Source organism: Protopterus annectens, chromosome 2.part1 (genome assembly GCF_019279795.1).
Source record: "Protopterus annectens isolate FY-2018-M chromosome 2.part1, PAN1.0, whole genome shotgun sequence".
NCBI classification, from domain to species: domain Eukaryota; kingdom Metazoa; phylum Chordata; order Ceratodontiformes; family Protopteridae; genus Protopterus; species Protopterus annectens.
In genome coordinates this window covers 1,725,130,137-1,725,150,139 of record NC_056729.1, presented here as the reverse complement: position 1 = coordinate 1,725,150,139, position 20,003 = coordinate 1,725,130,137, and the positions used below count along the sequence as shown (strand labels likewise).

At 43.4% G+C, this 20,003-nt stretch overlaps 1 long non-coding RNA gene across 1 annotated transcript in view; it reads right to left on the bottom strand.

Moving 5' to 3' along the window:
- LOC122794609 overlaps nt 1-20,003 on the bottom strand; it is a 597,416-nt gene that overhangs the window by 184,425 nt on the left and 392,988 nt on the right. Inside the window, exon 2 of the long non-coding RNA XR_006363660.1 lies at nt 2,367-2,467. This is a non-coding gene — a long non-coding RNA (uncharacterized LOC122794609). The remainder of the gene's footprint in view (nt 1-2,366; nt 2,468-20,003) is intronic.

The following is a 20,003-nucleotide window of genomic DNA, read 5'->3' as shown; positions in this document are numbered from 1 at the left end:
AAACAGTAGTCATCATCTATCTAAAAGGCTTACCATTTATTATGATGGACAACTTGAAACAAAGACACTGCAACCACACAATGGAACTTATACCCAGTTGTTACCAATCTGGGGAGGGATCTTGACTGGGAGACACATTTTTGTTTGTGTTTCCTCTTAAGTGGAAGGCCTACCCTAGGCTGGGAAGAAAGGGCCAATGTAGGCCTGGGCTCCAGATCAGATGTCAGCAAGACCTCAATGGAAGGGGCAGGAGAGGTACTAAGAGGAACGTTACAAGGAGTGAGCCACAGTTCCCCCTTACCATCCAACCGGACGTCTACAAATACCTCTGTGGACATGCTGTAGGAACCCTCCCTAGTGGCTTATAGATCAGTACCCACCAAAGGAGGAGGACCCGACACACAGTAAGTACCTCCAGGCCTTCACTGGCCTCAAGAGGGATCTCCAGGATCAGAGGTGCAGCCAAAGATTCAGACCTTACCTTTTTTGCCTTTTTCTTAGGGGACTCACCCAACGGACCTGCAGTACCTTCCATACCTAAAGCTAGTTGCTTAAGTCTCTGGTTTTCTAGGTATATATTAAGGGCAGACAGACGACTATGGAGAGTTTTAGGGACAAATGCCTTACAGATGGCACAGGCCTTGTAATCATGATTGGACCCTAGACAAAAAAAAGATACTGGTCATGATTGTCTTTGTGTGGAATCTGTCTTTCACACTGGCACTTGCCCTTCTTGGAGGACATTAACCTCTGACAAGCATGTAGTAGCAAAAGCATAAAAGGTTTTCCCTGACGGGGCACTTACTGAACTGAAGAGAAACTTTCAGCGATCAGACAGACGTCTGGAAGCTGTCGTTCTGAGTGGCAGCAGAGAAGTTCTGAGGATGATACGTGCAGATGTCACTTTTATGGACAATGCTTGGCTTCTCTATGTCGCATGTACCTTGCAGTAGCTAAAGTCTTTGGTATACTGGCCAGACGTTCACGTCACCTAGGTGGGATCTCCTTCATGTTACGAATACTACAACATGAGAATAGAAGGACATATAGTCCCGCTGTACTTAGCCCTCATTAGACCAATAATTAAGTACAATGTACCGTCTGTGTACTTGACTAGGCACTTACAGTAGCTGGAGTGACCTCAGAGGTTTCTCAAAGAAAATACAGGGCTGTAAACATGGCCTATGTGGATAGACTAAAAGCTCCATCTTCTACCGACTATTAAGGAGTTACTTATGCCTAACCTACAAGGTACTCACAAATCCAGCCCTGATGGAGCTACCACACATCCACCAGTCAAAAAGCACAAACATCAGCCAATCTAGGTATCTAAAGTTAATCAGTGACTCAAACTAAACATGCTGGAGTGACAGATCTGTGTCTCAGAGATTGCCCCCCTCTGGAACAGGCTTCCTATTCACATTAGGCAGAGCCCTTCCCTGGCTCTCTTCAAATGCAGTTTGGATCAACGGATGATGTGTCACAAATTCACACATGGGGTAGCGCCTATGTCCCTAACTGACAGGGGCAGTCTGTAACAAACTCAAGGTATAGACATAAACACATGCCACCCCGTTCCTCCTAGGGATCACATACTGGGTACAATCAGGTTATACTGGCAGGGCTTGTAAGGGCTCTTTAGCCATTAGCCTAGTAATCTTGTATGACCCTATGACAGCCCACAAAGGGTGGCAGGAAAGCTTTTTTAGTTGTGACATTTTCCCATTTATCTAAGCCACACACCTTTCCACACTGATGTTCATCTTCTTCCTCTCATTCACACTGGCTTATTTTTTTTACCATAACATTCTCAAGTCACGCACTCACTTATGCAGTCCCATGGTATTGTTCACCAAACTGTACTGCCATCATTTCTGTGTGCTCATTAAGAGTAGTTATAGCAACATCAGCACCGTCACGGTTCAAGCATTACTCTACATTTACTTAGAACTATTCTGTTACACTCTTCTGTGCCTCTCTAAAGTACGGTTCTTAGAGGAAGCATTGTGTATGAAATGATCTGTGCTTTTGTTTTTTTAACCACGTTAACTGTATTCTCTCTGCTATACTTCTACATTATAAGTAAGAATCCTTCTCTAACCATGAACAGAATCACAGGTAATATGTCTTATCATAAACTTGTAAATAAATAATGGTTAAATTAATTAAGTGATGACTTGTAATGCTGATGTCACAACAAAAAAAGACTGAAGTTTGATAGCCACTTCTGCTCAGGTTGATAGGTACGGTTTTAACCACATCACTGAGACAAGCATGCTTGCTCTTTACCAGTATGGAAGGTTAGATGTTTACTGACAGAACGATGTTGATGCAAAAAAAAAAAAAAATCAATAAAAGATGCATACCTCAACAAACTTGGTGATTGTTCTGGGTCTTTTCTGTGGAACATCAGACATTCTCTCACTTCCTGCTTCGTCTTGTTTCATAGTTTTGCAGTTTCCTTACACTGAAAGGGCAAAACACTCAGGTGAGAAAACAGAGATCAAATGCCCTTGCAGTCATAAAATCTGTTATTGATCTTCCCAAAACTAATCTTATTCTACAAAGAAAAGTACAGCTTAACATGTACTTAAATGTTTGTTTCTTTTTATTTAAATGACTAAATAAACAAAACAAATACTTCATCTGATAGATCAAAGGATCCAGGTCTGCAGCCACTCTACATCCTTTTCCTGTTCATGTCACAAAAGACTGCACTAATACCCTGCAGGGTTTTCGTCTGCACTCTGACTGCTTTGCACACGAGTACTACATTTGCCCAGGGTTGCCTCACAACACTCATTGCATCGCTGTGCACATTGCAAGGTTATTAATTCAAACCACAGTAGAGAAATAGCCTGCATTGACAAGAGACCACACCATTCACATGGGAAGTACATAACATCTCTTTCTGATTTTAAAGAAGTATTTACTGCTCACTACAATAGTGAAAGTGGTGCTCATTCCAGATATGGCATCAAAAGACTTTTCTGTATTATTTAATGAAGTTAAGGCTGAGTGTGAAACTGATCACTTGTGATCAGTGTTCTACCCTGGTGAACAGCACCTCTTTCAGTAATTCATTATAAAAGTTAACCACTCCCTGTGTGAAAACAATTGTTTTGCCAAGATTATCCTGTGTTCCCTTTATCCTTTGCTCACGCCCCTTTTCCCTGCTCTGCCCTTCTTTGCCTGTGTAACCCCATCATAACTACCTGTTAGTGACACGTGCGCCATTATCATACCCCCCTTATTCATCTCTAGTGTTTTATAGTGAAAAAGATGCCAAGATCCCTTGTCTCCCTTCATACTTTCCATTCCCATCAACATCCTATTCATCTTCCTGTGTACCCTCTGCAGCAATACCCCCTTCGTAATATGGCCTCCACCACTGCATACAGTATGCCAAGTGGGGCCTACCATTTCCTGATATTACCACCCACTTATCTATTGTTTCAACACCACTGCATAGATAACCCAGATCTTAGTTCACCTTCTCCGACACTCACACACTGGCCCTGATAGTGCTGGTGTCCCTTAACTCCCAGAGAGTTTTCCTGTTCTGGCCTCCGGAAACTTACTCTTGTGTCCTTGGATTGTCACTTCCCTGGAGTAGCATTACTTGTGTAGACCACCTGAAGGGACTGTAACTCTAGTCTCCTTAGGTCCCTTTTTAGGCTTCTTTTCTGTATGCCACCCCTCCCTCCCAACCTTGGTGTCAACTGCAAAAAGATTGATCCAATTTTCCACATCCTGCAAGAGGTCAGGCATCGACACATTAAATATGGCTGAACCCAGAAAAGACCCTTGAGAAATCCTGTTTCTTATCTTACAAGAGCTTTAGCTCCCCAGTTGCAAACTCCTGTTCTATATTATCTGTCCAACTATTCAGCCATCTAGACAAACCATGACCCACGTCTTTGTTATCACCTAGAATGCAGGTCCAAGTTAAAGGCTTTCATGCAATCGTATCTGCAGGATTATTCTAACTGTCGCCCTGGTGACGTAATGTCAGAAAAGGATCAAGACAGCCCTGACAGGATCTGCCCACAATGACTCCATCATAGAACTCAAGAAGTAGCCTGTTTTGTCCCAGAAACATTAAAAGCCTTGATGTCAGTAATGCTTCTGTTGTTCTGCCCTCCAATGATGTCACACTCACTGGCACACAGTTTCCTGGACTGCTGCTTACCCCATCTTCGCAGAAGGGCATCAGCACTACTATTTTTCATTCACCCTGAGATTAACCCCTCCTTAGTGCATCTTTTAATACGTGCTGCAAGGGGTTTAACCTAACCCTGAACAGCCTTTTTAACATCCTTTATGGGATCTTACCTTATCCATTTGTTTTTTCTCCTTTAGATCTCCCAGTACCTTACCACATAATAAGCCTCAGTCAGTGTCTCCTCATTTGTCTCTTCTCCTTCTTGCCCCGTCCTGCCTGCCCGTATCTGTGCCTTTCCTTTAACTGTTGCAAAGCACTATTTAATGGGCAACATGACATCTGACCTCTGGCCACTGTGTGCAGTTTTGCTTTGAATGTTTTCCCCATGCCTGTTTTTTTCTCAGAGAATTTCAGTTTCCTCCCACATTCCAAAACATGCCAGTTGACTGGCGACACTGACTCGTTCATATTTTATGTGTATGTATATAATATACATAAGCACATAGGTGATTAGTAGGCTAATGACCACATGGGGTCCTTTTAAGACTAGCCATGCTTCCAAAGGTAAAAATTGAATCCTGTACCTTCTGCTTGTGAGGTAAACACCTTAACCATTATTAGCAAAAAAATCCAAGCGATGGAGGCAAAATGATGAATAAAACTTCCAAAATCTATTGTGTTAGCGCTTTCGTAAACCAGTTACTTCATCAGACACATAAGATAAAATAACAGCTCATCTTCTCAATATATATACTATAACAATTAATCAGTTAAAAGAAAAGTACAGTTTTGTACCTACCATAAATGTAGATGTCCGATAGATATGCAACTGCAGTCCTGACACATGGGTTGTCCTGCCTCAGGTAGCTCTTCAGTCGGCCGGATTCCAAGTCTGTCCGGCGGCGTCGCCTGGATGTCGCACTCCCCCCGGTATGCCAGTTGGTACGCCATCTTCTTCAGTCCAGTGTTTCTTGCCCCAGATGCCAGGTGCCCCAGCCAGATTGGTGAAGGTGTAAAAAAAATCCAGAAATGCAAAAAAAAGATATGCAAAACAGTAATAAATCACATCTACATTTATGGTAGGTACAAACTGCATTATGTCCTTCAAGAATGCAACTGTCCCTGACACATAGGGGTGGAATACTACCAAGCTAAAGGTAGGATCTAAGATAAGATGATGTAGATAAATGCCCTAAAAGGACCTGAAGCAAAGCCTGCTCGGACCAAAAGCCTGGAAAGGTTGGAAGGTAAAAATGTAAATGTATGCACGGAGCTCCATGTAGCAGCTTTAGATGTCCTTTGTAGCCACCCCTTTGTAGAAAAGCTGTGGTAGCTGTGGCTGTGTGGAGTGCCTGATATTGGCTGGCTGTTGGTCTTTGTCCTGTCCAAGTAGTAGCCAATTTGCCTGTATGTGTAAAAAGTGCAGAAGCTTTTCCTTTTTTTTTGAGGATTGGGAAAGAAAAGAGGGCAGGTGAATTGCTTGATTTAGAGAAACCCTGACACTTTTCTTGGCATGAAAGGATTGTCTTGAAGAAGAGACTCTGTCCTGATGGAAAAATGGAGAAATGAGGTGAGCCATGAGGGCCCAGCTTCCACTCCTTCACTGTTGAAAGCTAACAGGACTCGCCAACAGGAAAAAAGAGAAAGAGAGAAATTGCAAGATCTGAAGATGCTGCTGGCTCAAAAGAGCTAAGTTTCCAATTTTTAAGTTGAGGGCCCATGGCCATGGCAGGTGTTTTCTTTTTTTTCTTGGAGGTTTTTATCCTCTTAGAAAACCTCTTAGCAAAAGATGGTGAAAACAGGAAGAATTTCATGGCAGTTGGTTTTTATTTGAAAGAAGCGAAAGCTGTATTTTTATGGAGGAATATGAAAGGCCATTGTGAAGCATTCTGCCAAGTATTCTAGTATCTGTGATGACATTGATGCATCTGCGATTTGGCCTTGGCATTTTTCCATCTGTTGGTCTTCCATTTGGCTGAATTGGTTTTGGTGGTGGGCGGTGGAAGTCAAAAGCAGATCTTGAGAACTGAGAAAGAGATAAGGGAGAGAGCATGGAGGGGAGAAAGTCAGTTGTTGTGTTTGCAGGTGCAGGTTGGGATGAACAGTCCTGTAATTGTGCTGGCTTATAGGGCAGACTGGTGCAGGAGCAGAGCCTTGCGTGTCATATGCTCCGCTTGCATGGATACCAGTGCTGTAGTGGTGGAGCTTGAAAATCAAATCAACCCATATGTCAGGACTGCAGTTGCATTCTTGAAGGACATCTTTAGGTTTCTCTCCAAATACTCTTAAAGAAACATACAAAAATATATAAAAATATATGAAAATATATATGAATATATATAAAAAAGGGGGAGGGAAGACACATTAATAACATATCTATTTCATTAAAAGATTCTTTAACAACAAATCTAAACCATCCCAAGAGCATTATTAAGGAAAATGTTAATGTTAATTGTACTAGGAAGGGGGATGACTATAGTGCCCTGGCCAAACATACTTTAGATATGGGTGAGGACCATACTTTTAAGTTCCAAGTCTTGCAGGTACAACAAACTAGTGAAAGACTGGGGGATATAGTTAATGATACAGAATTCACAGAGTTGAGATGGATTCTAAGGCTGGGAGCACATAGAGGTTTAGGTCTGAATGACATGGTACCCCTGAAGCCAGTCCTAAATAGGAAGGGCATTAGGAAATAAAACATGAAACATTTTCCTTAATAATGCTCTTGGGATAGTTTAGATTTGTTGTTAAAGAATCTTTTAATGAAATAGATATGTTATTAATGTGTCTTCCCTCCCCCTTTTTTTATATATATTCATATATATTATCACATATTTTTATATATGTTTTTATGTTCTTTAAGAGACTTTGGAGGGAAACCTAAAGTTTCTTTTAATTGATTAATTGTTATAGTATATATATATATATATATTGAGAAGATGAGCTGTTATTTTAGCTTGTGCATCTGATGAAGTAACTGGTTTATGAAAATGCTAACAATAAATTTTGGAAGTTTTATTCATCATTTTGCCTCCATCGCTTGGATTTTTTGCTAATAATTCTTGGGGAGTTGCTCACGCTCTTTGGGACTTTTTTGCACCTTAACCAGTATGCCAACCCCCAACCACTGTGTGTGTGTGTGTGTGTGTGTGTGTGTGTGTGTGTGTGTGTGTGTGTGTGTGTGTGTGTGTGTATGTTATACATATACACATATATTGGTCTATCATTTCTGATATTGACCTCTGCATTATTGAGTCACTTTGGTTGACAATGTAGATTCTCAACAGTTGTGAAATAATGGATAATCCTCAGGGAGAGGGAATAAGACCCTCCCCTACGATCATGCAATTTCAGAGTTAGTATATATAATTAGCAGGGGGTGTGGGGGTAGAGGGGGCCTGCCTCTGCAAAAAACACTTTTTTTTATTTTAACATGCTCCATGGAGTAACCTCAGTGCTTGGGCAGAAATGTGTTGACATTCGAGGTTTGACATTATTGGATGAACATTAGGCACGCTGAAGCAATGTCGATTTGATAAATGCCACTAGCTCCAGATGTATTATACATTCCATGTTTTTTGTTTGCTTGTTAGCGTTGCCACCTCACAGCAAGAGGTTCCTCAGTTTGATTCTCAGCTGGGCTGCCTTCTGTGCGGAGACCACATGTCCTCCCTGCGGACGCACGGGTTTCCGTCGGGTGCTTCGGTTTCCTCCCACATCCCAAAGACATGCTGTAGGTGGGATTGGACACTCCTTCTTTGGAAGGTTGTGCGACAGGCTGGCAACTCAATACCATAAAACTCCACTGCCAATCATTCTGTAGACCGTTGTTCTGCTATGGCAACCCCAACCGGGAAAAAAAGAAGAAGAAGAAGAAATGGACTGTGATGTTGTATCTACCAGCACACAGTTACCTTTTCTCCTTCCTTACCTTTTCCTATTTTCCTTCAGCCTTTTCTACTCTCTATAAAAAAGAAAAGAAATGGCACACCATCTGTCTAAAAGGTTTCCCTCCTCCCCCCACCCAGCACACTCGTACATGTTGTCGTATGTATTACCTTCTGCTTGGTCTCCTCCCACCTTCCTTCCCTTTTATTAATCCAACAAGTGTCCAAATACCTGTAAACCAAAACAGTTAAGCATACCCGACTCGCACTGTATCCAGTGCTGTTCCATGATATGCCCCCCTCAACTAAACACTGAGAAGCAAAAAAAATCACAAATGTCAGTATGGAAATGGATGCCTGTACTGCATGTTCTACTGACTGGCATCTGCTGATTGTGCTGCCTAACACTTTACCTCTAGGGCAGTTGCCTTTTTGCCCCGCCCTGGTACTCTTCTGCAGTACAGCTACACATACTATATACCTACTTTGCAGTCTGTGTCTCACATGGTGCCATTCTGCCAAAGGGCAGAGTAAGAAATGCAGCCTTGCTGCTACAAGCCCTGGTTTAGATTGAGATACATCATCAGAGTTTACATTCACCGTGCTTGTACGATCACACCATCTGCCACACAGGCACTTTATAGGTACATAGGTAGATACTAGGCTATCTGCCCTAGGGCATTTATAAGCCTAGCCAGAGTGTATTTGGCTTCCGCCTCCCTATTAGATTAGCCTACTGTGCCTCTGTAAAGTAGGTCACAGAAGGCACCCTTTTAAGATTAGTTTACTGTGCCGCTGTCTAGCAGGGACACAGGAGAGATCCCAGGGGTGAATTTGCGATTTCCCATCCATGCGTCCAAATTTCGCTTGAAGAGGGTCAGCGAGGGGCTATGTCTAACATGAATTGGGATTCTATTTCAGAGTGAGGGGAGCCTTTGGGAAATGAATCTGTCCCTCCAGCATGTCCTATTTATTTTTGTGCTGAGGTGTAAGGTTCCCTGCACTTTTGTGAGTACATTTCACTCTATGGCTTTATTTAACTGAACAGCAGAACAGCACATACAGGCCTACTTATGCACTTGCTGCTTAAATGATTTATGTACTCCTAAACTCAGCTAGCTGCCCACCAGTACTACACATTTCATCTGGATATTTAACATCTCCTACTGTCAATCGGCAATGTACTTTGATGCACAGTAGAGCACTGTATCTCTATAAACCACCCATCAGCTCAATTATTAATGAGCAGAAGGTTAAAACACAGACTACCTACTTCATCTATTTTGCTGATGCCTAAAATTCAATACAAAGTAAAGAACATGCTGGAGAAAAATCAGCAGAGACAGAAATACTACTGATATAAACTGCAGAAGACTGCCACCCACATAAGCTGCAGATATTTAAAAAGCACATAAACCATGAGAAGGTCTGCACCCTGAAGCTGAAGTTGGTAAAGAAGTTAAATTAAGATTCATTTTTTTTTTCGTTTGTGGAGAAACTGGAAAGCGGCACAAGAACAATCACAAACTGTAGACACCGGAATAAAACAAAGAATCCAAATCCAGTTATGATAAGTAACCAACAATGTCGCTTCCTCTTCCGTTACAAAACATAGAGGTTGTGAGAATGGTGATAGCATGAGTTATAACAACAAACTCCTGAAGTCCTGCGTCCAAGAAAAAAAAAGCTGTACTGCAGCAAGAACTGCCAGAGAGGAAGATAAGATATCCAGAGGGACTAGGCCATTGAAATTATCCAGATTGGAAAGGGCATTGAAGCAACTAGATGGATACATGGACAGTTTGAGAATAGCAAGATACTAACAACTGAAAAGTTAATTTTTTTAATATGCCTCTTCAATGGGCACAAATGCTTTATTTTGATATAAAAAAACTCATAGGTTCATAGATTAGTATTGGCTATCTGCCCTTTTGGGCCATTTGAAGCCTAGCCAGTTACCCCATGTGAGAATCAAACCCTGCACCTTGTGTCTTTAAGGTAAGCACCTTGACCATTATGTCATCCTCCCATGGCATAATATATTCTTAAGGTTAATTGAAAATGACCAGTGTAACATAATGCATACTACCTGCTACCTCATCCATCACCCCCTTTTCCCATTTTGTACACGTGGTCATAAAGGAGCATCGACGGTGACCATCATCAAGAGTCAGTGTTCACACCACCATGTGGCTAGCTAGCCTTGCTGCAGGTCTTCCATATCACATATACATAAACGCACTCATGCACTCACATCTGCTGCCAATTTAGTGTGCCCGCTCTACCTACTTTAGGTCTTTGGAACATGGGAGGAAAATGGAGCACCCAAAGAAAACCATGTAGACACCAGACAGAATGTACCCCAGCCAAGAAATGAACTAGAGAAAGTACAGAGGTATACACTTATCATAAGTGTAGATGTTCGAGTGTATTCACTGTTGCAGTCATCACCTGTGGGTAATCCCTTCTGTGGCAGCCCTCGGCCAGCCTGAATACCAGAATCTGTGTTTTTCTGTGTCAGCTGCTGTCACCTGTAGACTGACGTCAGGTCATCAGTGCTATAAAGCAAGGCAGCTGATGCCATTACATCAGTTTTTCTTGCCCTAACCAGTCAGGAGCCCCAGGAAAAATGGCAAAGCGGTCCTGGTGGTTTAACAACCACCCCAAGAAGCTTATGTCTCCCTAATGAAAGAGGATATAAGGAGGCTGGAGGGTGGAACACCAGGACTGCAACAATGAATACACTCGAACATCTACATTTATGGTAAGTGTACACAACTGTACTATGTTCTTCATGTTTCACTGTTGCAGTCATCATCTGTGGGAGGATTCCCAAAGCTGAAGAGAGGGGTGGCAGGATTAATTAGAAACCTAGGCAAGGATAAGGAGGCCCTGCAGCACTGCAGTGGCAAACCCTGCCCTTGCCTTAGAGAAAAGAGGAAGGTGGTAATGCTTTGTAAAGGTATGGACTGAGGTCTAGGTGGCAGCTTCTAAGAAGTCCCGAGTGGGAACTCCTGTGAGGAATGCTGTGGATGTGGAGGCTGCCCTAGTGGAATGGGTATGAATAGACTTGGTGAGAGGTTTCCCATGAAATCTGTAGCAGAAATGGATACAGTGTGATATCCATTTAGAGATAGTCTGCTTGGAAATGGGCTTCCCACTGCCACTAGGGCAAAACTGACAAGAAGTTGGTCCGTTTTTCTAAAGGGTTTAGTATGGTTCAGGTAGTATCGGAGCTGCCTGTGCACGTCCAGAGAGTGCAGAATTCTTTCACCTTTGTTATGAGGGTTAGGGAAGAAGGTAGGCAGATGAATGGCCTGGTTGAGAGTCACTTTAGATACCACCATGGGGATAAAGGAGGGGTTAGGCCTAAGGGAAACCCTGTCTGCATGGAAAATGATAAAGGGCTCAATGGCCAACAGTGTCTGAAGTTCAGAAACCCTTCTGGCTGAGGTGATAGCTAGCAAAAAAGCAGTCTTCCAGGAGAGGGATTTCAGTTCTGCTGAAGCAGCAGGTTCGAAGGGTGGTAAGGTTAGTTTTTCCAAAACATAATTAAGATCCCAGGCTGGCGTGGCAGGCCTTCTGGGAGGTCTGATATTAAAAGCCCCTCTGAGGAATTGTTTAATCAAAGGATGAGAGAACAGGAGTTAGTCTGTATTAAACTGAGCTGAAATGGCTGAGGTGTGGATTTTAACAGAAGAGAAGTAGAGGCCACTATTGAGAGTTTCCACTAGATAGTCCAGGATAAGAGGGACAGAAAGTTGTGAGGGACTGGCCCCTCTGGTCTGGCACCAGGAGCAGAATCTTTTGCATTTCCCTGTTTAAGATTTTCTGGTTCTGGGCCTTCTGGCCTTTGTGATAATGTCTAGGACCTGCTTGCTTAGCAGAAGCCCCTTGATTACCTTGGGAGTATCAGCCATTCTGATAGCTTGAGAGTCGGCAAGTCTGGGTGCAGCATCCCCCCCCCCCCACTTGAGTCAAGAGGTTTGGGATCTGGGGAAGCTGCCTGGGAGGCTGTAAGGTCAGGCTGTGCAGCAAAGGGTACCAATGTTGTCTGGGCCAATCTGGAGCAATGAGGATGGCTTTGGGTCCCTCCTCCCTTATCTTGATGAGTACCTTGGGAATAAGAGGCAGAGGAGGGAAAGCGTACACAAAGAGGGAGTTCCAGGGAAAGGTCAAAGCATCCACCTTCCATGCCAGGTGGTGATACTCCCTGGTGCACAATTTCTTTAGCTGATGGTTGAGATGTGAAGCAGTGATCCATCTCCAGATTTCCCCACACTTGAGTGACTTGCACAAAGATCTTTTTGTGGAGCTGCCATTTGTGGGGGTCCATTAAGTGACTGCTTAGGTGTTCTGCCAGGGTGTTAATGATCCCTGGTAGGTATTAGGCTATTAGGTGTAATCCCATGGAGGAGACAGTCAGCCAGTGGTTCATGGCTAGCCTGAACAGAGGTAAGATTGTGTCCCTCCCTGTTTGGTGATGTACCACATTACTGTGGTGTTGTCTGTTTTGATAAGGAGAACTCCTGGGCTAAGACTGGGCTGGAAGGATGACAAAGCCTTTTGCACCGCAATCATTTCCTTCTGGTTGATATGCAAGGGAAGGTGATGGGCATCCCAAAGACCTTGGGTGCACCTGCTGCTAGATGGGGGCCCAAGCAATGTCTGAGGCGTCAGTGGTAATGGTCTACCCGGTGGGGTGGTGGATGATGGGGAGACCCTGGTTTCTGGCACAGGCCCCTACCATACCTCTCAACCATACAGAATTCCTCAGTATTTTACCATTTTTGGGGTCATAATCATGGGGTGTCACAAATTTCCAAGTGGCCCCTTTAATTTCTGAATTTCCCGGGTTGTTTTTCAAATTTTGTTGATGTCATCACGTGCGGGGGCGCACACGATGACATCAGCATCATGAGCAGACTACCAGCCTGTTGGAATTTGGATAAGGGTGGGAGGGGGTGTGTGTCTGTGTTTATTTTACATTAAGTACAGTACAGCAACCAGTAACGTGGTTTGTAATGTTGCTGTATTAAAAGTGATTCCTTCCCCAGTGCAAGTAAGGTAAGAAATCTAAACAAACAAGCAAAACCTGGGTTGTTCATTTCCAATTGTGACGTTTTTTGAAGAAAGTAATTTAAGTTTGATAATGTTGCAGCTCACTGTTGCAATATTAAAAGTGTAAGGAGCTGCTACCATGCCGATATGTGTAAGGAGGATATTTGAGAGCTGCAGACAGTTGCTGCCGAGTCAATGCTGCATTAGTATCTGGTTTATTTTATAACTGTGTGTGTCCCAAATTTGTTAATGTTGCTGCCGTAAAAACGTTTGCCAGGAAAACCGTAAAGGACATTTATATTGCCCATACGCTTTAAGCTGTGATGAACACAGAAAACACAAATACACAGAAACTGTCTGTAAATCACACAGGAAACGAAAACTGAGGCCAAGATGTCTACGCTAATACTGTATGTTTGGGTTTGCAGTTGACCACTTAAGCTTGGTGCATGCAGCGCCGTTTCTAGGATACAGCCTTGTAAACAATAAAATTACTTTTAGATTTTGTTCTTATAACTTGTAGAGTTTAATCAGTTAAAGAAAGTGTATTTTCACTGTTTGTTGTTGTTGAGTCTTTCGGCTTTTCCCGGTTAGTCGCCACAGCAGAACTCCGTCCGCTAATGATTGGTAGTTGATTTTACGTGCGAGTTGCCAGCCCTGATGCACAACCTTCAACGACAGTACGCCCATTCACGCATGTCTCCACGCAGAAGATGCTCTAGCTGAGAATCGAACCGGACAGCGTCTTACTGTGAGGCGACAACGCTACCGCACCACCACCACCACGATGAGTGAAAATCACTTTGCTTGGAATTGGGAGATTTGTTGAAGCATTCTCTTAACTGGCGTTTGTGTAAGGTAATTTAAACTGCATTTCATATAATGTTTAAATAGTGAACCTAATTGCTGGTTATCAGATTATGCTCAGAACTTGTTTAACTACACAGAGTACTGTTTTCTGTTGTATTTAGGATACCAGAATAGCAGGATGAGCTCTGAGTTTTATACGGACGTGCTGTTGTAAAATTGTAACAGTCCTTGGACTCCATGAACATAAAGCAGTAGGTTCATTACATGCACTCTAGTTGTTAGTGCTGAGCTTGGAAATACTTGCAATGCATGAATACATTCAAGTTAAGATGAACAGTATTTGATCCCTCAAAATGATAAAGTAATATTTGTGTTTTTATTAATGGGTTCATTAATCAGTAATATTTAGCAGAATTAAACCTTGGAATAGTTTTCAGTGGTTTCTATTTGCATGTGGGATTCCATCAATGGAAGGGCCGCCTGCCAAACAATGACTGCTGTATCAGCTGGTCAGGGAACCGTTCTTTGATCTATGATGTAATCAGTGTGTTGCAATAGTAGCTGTGTGGTGTTTTTAACTTTGCGTTGCAGGTCTTTTTCTTTGACTATCTTGAACCTGTTTACATTTGTTGAGGTTGGGTAGGTTGTATAACGCAGAATGTGTTACACAACGTTTCGACAAACATATTCTCATTTGAAATCATTGTTATCCATGCTTAAGAATCACATGCACTTAAACTTAACAAAAGAGACTGACTCAGTTTGTTTCAGGAAAGGGTCACAGTGATAGCTTTATTATTCAAAGTCACTTTATATAGTTATGCTAGTTACGCCAAACTAGAACTGAGATAAATAAGGGCTGGACTTGCACAAGTATTCAGTGAACTAATACCATTATAAGCATTTTTACAGGAAAAAAAACACATTTCTTCTGGCTCCCTTTCAGAAACCGTATTTCCATTTTTACCAGCTGGAACCTTTCAATTTGGCCTCTTCAAGATGTCAGTAAAGTGGATCATCTTTCTTGGGCCTTGTCGAATACTGTAGTGCCTACCACCTTCGTGCTGTCACCATACTGATATTATTTAACCACGTAGAAGGTGGCCTAGCACTTTAATAGAGGGGGTCACACTGTCTGTTTTTACACCTTTGGTGTAGTGCCCTAGTTTTTACTCTTCACAGAAGTTTTTAAACATATCATGAATAAAATAGTTTGATTGTCTCTATAACTAACTACAACTTGTCAGGAAGGCAAAAACAGTCAGGGGAAAAACTCATTTAAAAACTTGCATACACTGCAATATTGCAAATATGCAATAACATTGTTACTTATGTTCATGGACTTTCACCAATTTATTTTGCTGCTGGTGTTACAACAGGCTCCCTATTAAGACCAAACCCCTACCCCAACCCACATAATGCAAGTTACCAAAAACAAAATCCTAAGGCTCATCATCTTCTCCCTTTCCAGTGAACATCATCACCACACATTTAAAAAAATGATTACCATTTACTACAGGGTCTGGGGGGTGGCATATTTTGGCTGTCTGTTCAGTTTGCGTTTGAACGTTGGTATCCCACAATTCTATTGGAGTGGGTGCAGTCGCATAATTGTGTATGCAAATTTTATGTTAATCACTGTACAGATTTGTATCTATTTTTCATGGGCCTTTGTCCAGATTTTTCATGTTTCCAGGTTGAGAGGTATGGCCCCTACCCACCAGAAATATTTGGCCCTTATACAGAGGATCAGAGGGACAGAGGTCTCCAGAGGCTGTGAGTGTTGACACCAAAGGTTCCTTAGATACCACTGAAGTTTCCTCATGTGCAGCCTGGCCAGAGGAATTAAAAGGATGCAAGATGCCATGTATCCCAAGGCCTGCAGGAACTTCCTCACTGTGAGGTGACTTTTGGAAGCCAGCTGGGTAAAGTAGAAAGGCAGGAAGCTCTGCTTTTCTGGGGATAGGAAGGCCAATTGGGATGCTGTATCCAGTAGTGCTCCCAGGAAAATGATCCTCCTGGGGGGGGAGTCTGCTTTGATCTCTTCTCATTGATGGTGAACCCCAAGGAAGTTAGGAGAGTTTTCACAAAGTGTAGGTCCTGGAGCAGCTTTTCTTTGCTCTCTGACTGAATGAGGCAGTCGTCCAGATAAGGGTAAATCTGTACATTTTTCTGTCTGCAAAAGGCTATGGCCAAGGCCAAACATTTGTTGAAAACCCTGGGAGCAGTAGAGACGTCAAAGGGAAGAGCAGAGAACTAAAAGTGCTATGAGCCTGATCTGAAACATAGGAATTTCCTGCAGGACTCCCTTATGGGTATATGGAGGTATGCATCTTTTAGGTCCAGGGTCACTAACCAGACATTTTTTGTCAGCATAGGTAGCAGCTGCTGCAGGGTTAGCATTTTGAATTTGGGGGCCAGCAGGGATGTGTTCAGAATGGACAGATCCAGGATGGGGTGCCAACTGCCCTCCTTTCTGGGAACAGGTAAAAGCCTGGAATAAAAGCCTTTGTCTGCTTGATCTGCGGGGGCAGGTTCTACTGCCCCCTGGGCTATAAGAATTTGGACTTGCTTTAATACCTCTGCCCACTGATTGGGAGGTAAGTCTGGGTACTATCTGGGAATTGGGGGTTCGTTGAAAGAGAATCTGTATCCCTGGAAAATGATCTTTAAGACCTATTGGTCCTTGGTTACATACAGCCAATTTTCTCTGCAGAGGGACAGCCTTCCTCAGAGCTTTTGGGTGAAAGGAGGCGGGGGGTAGGGAGTCATTAAGAGTTTTTGCCATAGAGGGATGGCGTAGAACTCCCTGCCTTAGAGGCAGATGTAGTCCACTGTTTGGTTCTCTGTTACCTGGGTGGCCTGTTCCTGCTGGGTTTAGCTTGCTCCTGTTTGCCAGGAGCAGGAAAGGACCAGTGCTTAGAGGGAAAGTTCCTGCTGAATCTAGGAGGTTGAACTTGAAAGAAATCTTTTACTGTTTGCATATATTTTGCTTTGTCTTCCATTTTTTAAGCACCTCTTCTGCTTTTTCTCCAAACAAGCAGTCTTTATCCAAACGTGCATACATTAATTTAGACTTGACATGATCAGGTAGAGGTTGTTCCTTTCACCATGCATGTCTCTGAATGACAGATCCAGACACTGCTGCCCTGCTAGAGGCTTCTAGTGCAACATATCCACAGTGTAAAGAGTGCCTTGCCACTTGACAAGTAGAGTGCAGTAAATCTGCTAACTCCTTAGAATTGGCACAGTCAGGAAAAGTAGAAATCTTTTGCTTTAATAGTTCCAAAGTGTGCTGTTGATAAAATATGGAACTGACAGTTGAGAGCTCTGATGGCTAAGGTTGCAGAAGTGTACACTTTTTTACCCCATCTGTCCAGAGCTCTGGCATCTTTATCAGAAGGAGTAGGGCTCTTTGCAGAACTAGCCCTGGCTCCCTTGGGACCCTGTGTAATGACCTCTGTGTCTGCAGCAGGATTTCTGTACAGGTATTTGTGAGTGTCTGGTACTCTGTAATACCTGTCTGGCTTACTGGGAGCAGGAGGAACGGCATCCGGGGCTGAACTGGATTAATGGAAAACATCATCCACCACTTCTAAAATAGGAGGAAATGCAAGGGGTCTGTGCTGGGGTAGGTCTAGAAATTATCTTAGCCTTTTCTTAGACTGAGGGAAATCCTGAGGTTCCCATTGGAAATGTTCCCTGAGGGTGTGGAGGGTTTCCCCAAAGGAGAGGTCTTCTGGTAGGGAGGCAGAAGGGATGGATTCCTCTGCATCTGAATCCTCATAAGCAGTAAGAGGTTGTTGTTCCTCTTCAAAATCTGAATAATCAGATTCCTCAGAATCTTGCTCTATCAATAGTTCAGGAGATGGGTTTCTTTTCCTTTTAGACATTGTGGCTCGACTGCCCCTGAAAATGGAAATAAGCTCCTCCGCCATCTTAAGCATCTGGGCCTGGGGTGGAGAGGCGGGAGTAAGATGGTGGCTAGAGGTAGATTTTCTAGGGGTGGCCTGGCTTCTAGGCCTAAGAGTAGTCATCAGTCTAAGAGAAACAGTAGTCGGGTGTGAAGACATCAGTTTCTGACTGGAATCGATAGTGCGAAAGACCTCCTCGGAAGCCAGTACCTAAGTAGCGACTCCGGACCCAACCGAGGCAGAGACAGACAAAGGCTCTGAAGATGAAAAAGATTTCTGTAGCATACCAGACTCTGAAAGGGTCTTGGTAGAGGCCTGCATAGCAATCACAGCTGGCATCAGGGTCTGTGAAAGCGCCTCACTGAATTCCGGAGAACTGATGACCTGCTAAGCGGAAGAGTCGTTGGAAGGCTTAACCTTGTGAGGTCTGTATCTATCTTTATCCCTATGCTTTTTAGGAGGCTCTGCAGAATGTTGGCAGACTGACACCATATGTGAAGGTAGAGGATGAAAATACCTGTCTACAAAAAGAGCTCTTGGACGAATGGTTCCCGCGTTAAAGAGGGCACAGAACCGGCAACAGGCAACGTCGTGATCTGGGCATAAACAAGTGACGCAGTATGAATGGATGTCTCTGTGTGGGATCTGATTTCCACAGGTGAGACAATTGTTAACTTTTTCGGACATTGGTTAGTGTAAGAAAAAGAGATCCCCAATGGGGTACTTAGCTTTAGACGTTTTCAGCTGTGATCCTAACTCTGGTAGTGACTGACCGGCACACTTGCAAACAACTTCTGCTTCGGGCTCCATGGCAAGAAATACTGATGTAATGGCATCAGCTGCCTTGCTTTACAGCACTGACGACCTGACGTCAGTCTACAGGCGACAGCAGCTGACACAGAAAAACACTGACTCTGGTATTTCGGCCGGCCGAGGGCTACCACAGCAGGGATAACCCACAGGTGATGACTGCAACAGTGAAACATGAAGAACATTTTCTTGCTCTGATGTGACAACCCTAAGCATTGTGCCACACACACACACACACACACACACACACACACACACACACACAAACATACACATTTTAATGCTGGCTAAAAAAAAACTGCACACAATGTGGTACACTTTCATAGGTTGGTTCATACGTTGGTACTAGGCTATTGGCCCTAGGGCCTATGTAAGCCTAGCCATACCAATTCCCTAGATATTTCTTCCCACAATACTTACTTCTCTGGACCCCTGTCTAGCAGGGTGACTGACATGATCCCCGGGGGTACTAGGGCCTATACAAACCTAGCCATAACAATTCCCTGGCTATTTCTTCCCAGAATATTTATTCACCTGGTCCCCTGACGTGATCCCCGGGGTGAATTTCCTATCTCCCATCCAATTATCAAGGTTCCTTTGGAAAAGGGCCAAAGAGTTGCTCAGCTTGACATGTATGGGCAGTCTATTCCAGAGTATGGAGTGTCTCTGGGACAGGACCCTATCCCTCCAGCATGTTTTATTCACTGTGATGACCAGGTTTAGATCCCTGGAGCGTGTGGCTCTGAAGTATTGGGATTTCTTTAAGTGTAGCATGTCCAACAGCTCTGGGTATGACATGGCCTTGTATGTTAAGCAGAGATCGCCTCTGAGTAGGCAATATGCAACAGAGTATAGCTGGAGTTTTTTTAGACGGTCAGCATAGGGCATCTGTTTTAGGCCTGTGATTCTTTTAGTGAGGTATTTCTGTGGCCTTTCTAGTTGTTGCAGATGTCTTGTGAGGTACATAACAAATGGGGCATTGTACTCTATAATGGGTCTAATGAGGGATGAGTACAGTGGGACAATGACCTCCTTTTTCTGGATGAAAAGCCCTTAGTGATGAGGTGTGCCACATAGAAGGATTTCCTGACTGTTGTGGCGATGTGGTTATTGAAGGTGAGACCACTGTCCACCTGTGTCCCTAAGTCCCTTATCACACTTCCAGTGTTTAGTGTACTGCCACTTATGTGGTAATTCATGGGTACATGGTTTTTCCCAAAGGGGATAACTATACATTTCTTGGCATTTAGCTTGAGCCAATGGCTCTGGCACAAAGCATCTGTTTCTGTAAGGCCCTTTTGCAGAATATTCACATCATTTGGGGATTCAATAATGGCTCCCAGTTTGCAGTCA